This window comes from Mus caroli, unplaced genomic scaffold (genome assembly GCF_978045245.1).
Source record: "Mus caroli unplaced genomic scaffold, Mus_caroli_1 scaffold_9, whole genome shotgun sequence".
Lineage (NCBI taxonomy): Eukaryota > Metazoa > Chordata > Mammalia > Rodentia > Muridae > Mus > Mus caroli.
The window spans coordinates 108,636,371-108,644,310 of record NW_028227264.1 but is presented as its reverse complement, the minus strand read 5'-3'; the positions used below and the strand labels follow the sequence as shown (position 1 = coordinate 108,644,310).

The window sequence follows — 7,940 nt, the reverse complement described above, 5'->3', positions numbered from 1 at the left end:
TTAATTCCCAATTGAATAAAAAGCTTTTTTATGCATTAATCTTAGGCTTTCTAAATGAATCCAAAATTATAGAAATTTTTGAAAAATAAAAATAATCATATTACTTGGATTTGCTCTAAATCCTTTATTTTGAAAAAAATAACTTTCAAAAATATTTCAATATGTAACAATATATTTTATTTTTGTAATTTGTATATTGCTGAAAATGGTATACCTGAACAATTTTACTTCATATGAGTAAATGTGGAGCAATATCACTACCATGGTAAGCAGAACCATTTTTTCTGAACATAAATTTCTGGGCTTTTCCAAGGAGGACCGACACTTAGTTTTGGTGAAACATCAGAAAGTTTACTTAATGAAATTGAAGTCTATTTTGTGATGGTGAATGACTGCATCATCTACCCCAAATAGCTGTTTTAGAGTAAAAAGCACACAGCATTTCATATAACTTGTATATAATGATTATATGGGTCTATGTAAGTTTAAGTGTTATTATAGATCTAGTATGTATTAGTATTATAATTTCAATATCTTAGCCAGGTATGGTGACCCATGTAAAAGTAACTTTTATTCATCAGATGTAATTGTCATCTTGGAAGCTTACTGCTGTATAAACTCACCCTTTCTAGCTCTTTCTGAACTCTAGCTGACTGGTTCAACTCAGATGTTCTGACCTGAACTCCCCTCCAAGCTGACTGATTCAAACTGGCTTCTCTTGGCTTCTGACTGAATTGTTTTGCTTGGCCTCAAACTAATTCTTCCAATCTGTCTCTATAAAACTCTCAGTAAAACTTCCCCTGTCTTTTCCTGTTCACTATTCTCTTAAGTTGCATCTCTTTCCTGTCCTCATAAGAGTTGGATATATCCTATCTTTGAGTCATTCTGTCAAATCTTTCTCTGATTCACTACTTTAACAGACCCTAGACATACCTATCAAACATGGATAATTCCTTCAAAAACTAACTTTACCACCATTGTTTGAGATTAAAAGTGTGTCATAAGGGCATTTCTGCATTCCAACCAAATTACATATAACTAGAAGGTTTTTGGATATGATTCCTTGCCCGAGTAGTCATGTTATTGGATTAAAATTCCTCTACAGACACATATCTTTATTTCTAGCCATCAGAATGCAGTGGAAGGTAGATCTTTGAGTTCCAAGCCAGATGGGTTTACAAAGCTGGTTCCAGGCTGACAGGACTACACAGAGAAACCCTGTCTCAAAAAACAAGCAGACAAAAAAAAAAAATGTTTGTTGATATTACTGCATGGCTTTTCACATCAGCACATATACTGTAGCATTGTTCAATGAATTCAATCTTTATAGACTTCACAATGCATAATAAATTATTTTCACTTTTAAAAATACACAACTAAAATAATTTTGCATGTATCTTCATTCATATGTCAGACTACTTTCCTAGAATACATTGCTATAAGTTGTAAATCAAAGAGTAAGTATTTGGAAGAATTTTGCAATATTTGGAAGAATTTTACAAAACAGGAAAATATTTCTATTTAAAATATATTAATATCTGAATATTTATTTTTAAAAGTATATGGTTAAGAGCAAATAAGTATCAGAATCCTCTCTGATATCTATAGAAGCATTTACTTACATTTTTTTATACAGAAAAAGAATATGAGACAGCCATTTAGTACCTGACATGCTCACAAATTTGAAAAGTCCCTCTTTTGCCAGGTGGCTTTCTAGAAAATTTATGCAATATATCTTAAATACCTTAATTTACAGGTTTTTTGAAATATTTTAGACAGAAATATAAATCATGTAAAACATAAGGATATGGGTAACTACTAATACATAAATTGGTTGTCCTCATAACTTTAATCTTGCAAGTGTTGTTAGTTAGTTAGAACATAACTATCCAATTGAGGCAGTAATGGCATGTGCATTCCCAGGTTACATTCTAAATGCTTTCCAAGCCCGTGGTGTGTCAGAAGTTAGTAACTTAAGCATGATTTCCAACCTAGTACTGAAAATAAAGGCTCAATGTATGAAAACTCTGAGATTCATATATCTCACAACACTCAATATCATGTAGACACTTGGGGGGGTTGACTTTCCCAAAGAAAGTCTATCACATGATTATGTGGGGCAGTGAAATTAGGAGAAGCTCAAAAGACAACAATGAAAGCAAAAAGAAGGGTTTAAATGAGAAAGCATTCATTTTCCATTTTTCTTTTTTCTTTTTTTCCATTTCTCAGACTTTTGAAAAATGATGAGAGGAAAACCACACATTATATAGCTCAACGACTTCTCCTTTTTGAGGCATACACTTTGATATATTTTACTTTCCTTCAAAGTATAAGAGCACAAAATCTAGTGAAGATGAATAAAAAGTACAAGAAAAAAGTGAGAATGAATAAAAAATAACATACAAGATGCTATAAAAAGTAATTTAGCAATGATTGTTTTTAGCTTCAAGGATTGAACCTGAGGCCTGAGACATGCTTGTCCAGTGTTTGTAATGTACCCTGACCTGGGTTTTTGAGAAGATGCCTTACAAAGTAGATTAAGCTGATCTTGAACTCACTGCTTAACTCAGGTCAGTCTCAAACTCCCAATTTCCCTCTCTCCATCTTCTGAGAGTTAGTATTGTAGGCATGTTCCACTATGCCTAGCTTTCTTTTTTGTTAATATGGGTATTTCTTTTGATAACAGGTAAACATTACCAACATGCACAATTGGAAGCAAAGCAAATCAGATAGCCAGAAAAGTAATGAGATATAGGTGTGGACAGGCACCAACCTGAGGAAGAGAGCTTTGGTGTGCAGCACACTCAGAAATGGATATGCTACAAGGACAGAAGGCAAGGAAACAGTAAGGAGAAATAATAATAATAAAAAAATCAGAGAAACTTTGAATAGCAAACTTAGCATATTTATTCAATTCCTAAAAGATTCCAGAACACATGTTTTTTGTTGACTTTTGCTTTAGTTGATTCGAGTTTACTCAGTGACTTAGGACATTTACAAATTAGAACACAGTCTATAGCAGTAAGCAATTTAAAGTATATTCCAACAAGTTATAGTATTAGGCAGAATAGAGACAACCTTTTTCACTGTAATGCCTAATTCAAGAAGAAACTACTAATGGAAATTTTAGAAGCAACATGTTTTGGTATTTACTCTGTGTTACAGCATAAGGCATAATGGAACTCAGAAGGATGGAAGAATGCTAATGGAAAGAGTAACGAACCTTGAAGGATGGGGCTAAAGTGGTCACTCTGGGGAGCACACCATATTATAAATATTCATGTTAGAAAAGTTCTAATCTGGGCCTGTACTAATGGCTCAATAGGTAAAATCCTTGACTCTTTAGCCAGTCCAGTACCAGGATCTGATCCCAGTGATCTGAGTTCCATCTAGATCCTAGATGATCTAAGTTCCATCTAGGGTGGAAACAGAAAACTCATTCCCAAAATTAATCCTCTTTTCTCCACATGTGTTCCATGACACACAGAATTCACACAATAGAAATAAATACAATAAATACAAAGAGAGCTATAAACTAATAAGTCAAATCTTTAAAAGTTTAAACACAGAAACAGAAGGGAAAATAATAAAACAATGAAGATGAAAACAGAGCCTAGATACAAAATGAAGATGTTGATAAATTATATTATTCTAAAATATAAAAAGAAAAGCACACTTGGGAACATAGATCAAGAAAAGAAGAAATCGTGGTAAGAGATGAAGCGAGTTGCCTACAAGATGAAGTTTTTCTGGAATTTAATATTCAATTTTTAACTTTAAAATATCCTAAAACATCCATGAACTTATTGACTGTCAAACAGAAAAATTTTATAAAGTTATAAAAGGCAAATGCACAAATTGACATCATTTGTAAACATTGTAAATCCTAGTATAAGACTGAGCAAGAAGGGGCCAGTTCTTTCCACATATACTGTAAGTCTAGAGGATACAGGAAATGTGGGGAGTGAGAAAGGAGCTAGAAGGCACAGCTTCAGAAAGCTGAGTTGTAGTTACTGATACACACACAGCAGAGCCACCGGACTGCACAGTAATCATATCTGTAGGTAAATCTCCAGATTTAATGAGGGTTTGCTGGACTGTGTGATGCAACCATCAATTGCAATTTTCTGGAAACAAAACAATACAATTTGAAGAAAAGATGTTTTATAAAAGTATGAAAATTTGTAATGTTTTATAACAGGTATAACTGGCAATTAAGACTCTTATGGAGAAAATAATGTTGGATATACACATATTAAAATACTTATGGTGCCTGCATTAAGCCTTTGTTCACTGCTGCATGGAATCCAGGTCATCAGACTTGCTTGTGTGGCAAAAGCTCTTACCTGCGGAGTTGTCTCGCCGACACAGCTATTGCATTTTCCTTACACAAAACCTTTGAGATTTGGTATCTTCCCAGGACAGAACATTTCCACTCTATCCTTCAATTTTTACTACAGTTTCCATTAGCATTATTCCATATTTTGAAGTTCTATTGTGCTTTATTTTATAGTACAGAGTAATTGAGAAGTATGATTCTCACGTCACAGAAGTCTCTAAAACACACTTGTATTAATCAGCTCCTGACTGCCAAAAATCAACATAAAGGAGGAGAGGTATATTCCTTTCTCAGGAACCCATAGGTTTAAGTGTACCATCATTGGCTCATTTGATCCTGGGCATGTGTTGAGGATGAACATCTTGGTGTCATGAAAAGGACGGAGAAAGAAAGAAAAAAAAAGGAGGTGAAGAAGAAGCAAGAACAAAACAGTAATTTCAAGGACATGACCCTTACTGTGTGTCTCATATATTAGCTTCCATTACTTCTCAATAGCCAATTCAATGATGAGCCAGTGAATAAGTTAATCTATTGAAGAACTCATAGCCTTCATGATTCAATCATTTCACTAAAGCCAACCTCTGAATATTGTAGCATTTGGGAAACTTCAACTTATGATCCTCTGAGGATATTTCAGGCCTAAGCCATCACAAAAAGCATATGCACAATAAATATGTTTATTGAAAAAATAAAAATAATCAATCCAAGTAATTTGGAGGTGGAGTAAGGAGGATTAGCAATTGACAGTCATCTTCTGCTACAGAGTGAGTTCAAGACCAGCTCGACCTCTACAAACAAACACACTACCATGTTCTCTCATCAGTTATCATTCTGTTTTAACACATCCGTGTGTTTTATAGAACTTGACAAGATAATGGTATCATGTATTTAAGGAGAGAGTAAAATACAAGAACCTGTTTGAAGTTGAATAAGAAAAATAATCACTTGATGAAGGAGTCATTTTTTTTTTCATAGCAGCTGCATCAATTGTCTTGCTCTCAGAAAAACATGAAGGTTGTAATGATTTTTCTATGTCATCATCTGCATCTTTACTACTGGATGTGAAGTCATATATCACTGCAATTTTGGACTAATTTCCCCCCAAACATCAGTCTTAATGCACATTTTCAAGTGTAAAGGTCCATGATTCACTGAAGAATGATATCTCAGACTCAAACAGTATGCAACAGCAAAGAGTGCTTATTCTGGAGAGAACCTGCATTCTGGGGTCTACTATACAGTGGGATGGAAGACAGAGGTAGGGATGGGATTTTGCAAGGTCAATTTAAAGCCTGTTAGGGTAGTATACTGGCTAGTTTTGTGTCAACTTGACACAGCTGGAGTTACCACAGAGAAAGGAGCTTCAGTTGTGGAGATGCCTCCATGAGACCCAACTGTAAGGCATTTTCTCAATTAGTGATCAAGGGGGAAAGGCCCCTTGTGGGTGGGACCATCTCTGGGCTGGTAGTCTTGGGTTCTATAAGAGAGCAGGCTGAGCAAGCCAGGGGAAGCAAGCCAGTAAACAACATCCCTCCATGGCTTCTGCATCAGCTCCTGCTTCCTGACCTGCTTGAGTTCCAGTTCTGACTTCCTTTGGTGATGAACAGCAGTATGGAAGTGTAAGCCGAATAAACCCTTTCCTCCCCAACTTGCTTCTTGGTCATGATGTTTGTGCAGGAATAGAAACCCTGACTAAGACAGGTAGGATGGGTAACTTTTTCTTTCTCTTGATTGGCTGGCTCTATCTCCAGAGATATGGGTGTCCTTGTGATCGGTTATGGTTCTGGAGGGTTTCAGGGACTTTTGCTGATAAACTATACTTGCCTTTCTCACAGCTCTAGATTGGCTGCCAGTGAGAGGTGCTTTTTTGTTTTTGTTTTTGTTTTTCTGGAATTGTTTTAGACTTTTCTAGTTCAGGGAAGCAGAAACTTAAACTTAGACTCCCAAATTACCAATCTGCAGACTGTCATGGGATCAGCCTGGCTCTGGCTGACTCAATCCTCTCACAAGTGACTGTTGGTTATTTGTGTACCTTATCTGAAAAAGTAGTTATTAAGTTCATTGGTCAGTTGATTTTTTTTTCCTTAATGGTGACATTCTTTATATGGTGTGGATGAGACTCGGATACAGGATTTACAACTGCTTCCTGCCAGTCTCTGGGCTCTCTTTAACTCTCCAGGTCATGATCTTTGATTCACAGTGATTTTTTATGTTGGTGGTGACTACTTTGTCTACTTCCTTTCATTGGTTGTGCTCCTAGTTATAAATGCAGTTTTATTGGCCTGATTTAACTGTTGTCTTGGAGGCTTACTGCTGACTAAGCTCATCCTTTCTAGTTCTTTCTGAACTCTGACTGGCTGGTTCAGCTCAGCCATTCTGGCTCAAACTCCTCTCTAAGCTGACTGATTCAATCTGGCTCCTCTCGATCTTGTCACTCACTGACTTGCTATGCTTAGCCTCAAAGTAACCCTGGCAGTTTGTTCTAACCATCTGTCTCCTTCTTATTCTCCAGCTTCAGCTATTTCTACACTGAACTGCATAAGCTCATTAAGGAACTCACCATTGCACTGCACGCCCTGCTCTGACTTCCAACTGAGTAGCTGAACTGACTGACTCTTTCGCCCTGTACTGCTCTTAAATAGAATCTCTTTCCTGGGTTGTTCTCCTGAGAGTTGAGTGTATCCTAACTGACTCATTCTGTCGAATCTTCTTCTGACTCATCACTTACTCTGCCTCTCAATTAGACATCACTTTCAAACATGGTTGCTTCTCTCAAGAAACTAATTTTACCTTAAAGGTGTGCTTGTACTCCAGCCAGAGAAATGAAAGAAGTGTGTCTGCATCCCAGCTGAATCATATCGACTGAGGCCTTTGCAGATGATCCCTTGCCAGAGCAGCTATGTTGCTGGATTAGATTTCCTTTCCACGTAGTGTTCTGTATCAAAAGAATTACAGAATATACTCATGAAAGTTTACTTTTTTTTTCTTCAAAAATATATGTAGTTTTCCGTAATGTTTAAGTGTTTGGTGCATTTTGAGTTACATTTCATTGATAGTACAACTTACTCTTTCTGACATGAAAAATCCAACTATACCTATACCAGTTACACAAAATATTAGATTCCTTTCCTCAGTGAATGGTCTTGATACCATTGCCAAACATCAGTTGATTGTAGATAATTGGTTTACTTACACATGGCTATCTTAGTGATACCATTGTGACAGTTTTCCTATGTGTAATTCTTCATATGTTAGTTCATATACTGTTTGGCTATTCAAGATTATTTGCAATAATATATTACTTTTACTATCATATTTTCATTTCTCCACCAAAAACCATTGGCCCTCTTTTTTTAATTGGTTGACCTTGAAGTAACTATGTAGTCAAGGAAGATTTTTGAACTTCTGATCCTTCTCTGCCTGAGCCTTCTGGTTGCTGGGATTACGGGTGTATGCTACCATACATAGTTTCTTTGATGGAGGAGATTCAGTTTAAGACTTCACACAGTCTCAGAAAGAATTGAGCTACCCCAAATCCAGGCCATTGGCTTTTGGGAAAGAGACATAATGGGATGTATATATTAAGCCAGAGGTGCAATTT

The 7,940-nt window shown here is 36.0% G+C and overlaps 1 long non-coding RNA gene across 1 annotated transcript; it reads right to left on the bottom strand.

Moving 5' to 3' along the window:
* Positions 1 to 1,145: 1,145 nt before the first annotated feature.
* LOC147002754 (uncharacterized) lies at positions 1,146 to 7,256 on the bottom strand. Its single transcript, XR_015048557.1, has 3 exons — positions 7,130 to 7,256; positions 2,774 to 2,819; positions 1,146 to 1,218 (listed from the first exon to the last, which is right to left on the bottom strand). It is a non-coding gene; the product is annotated as an uncharacterized LOC147002754 (long non-coding RNA).
* Between the last annotated feature and the right edge of the window lie 684 nt (positions 7,257 to 7,940).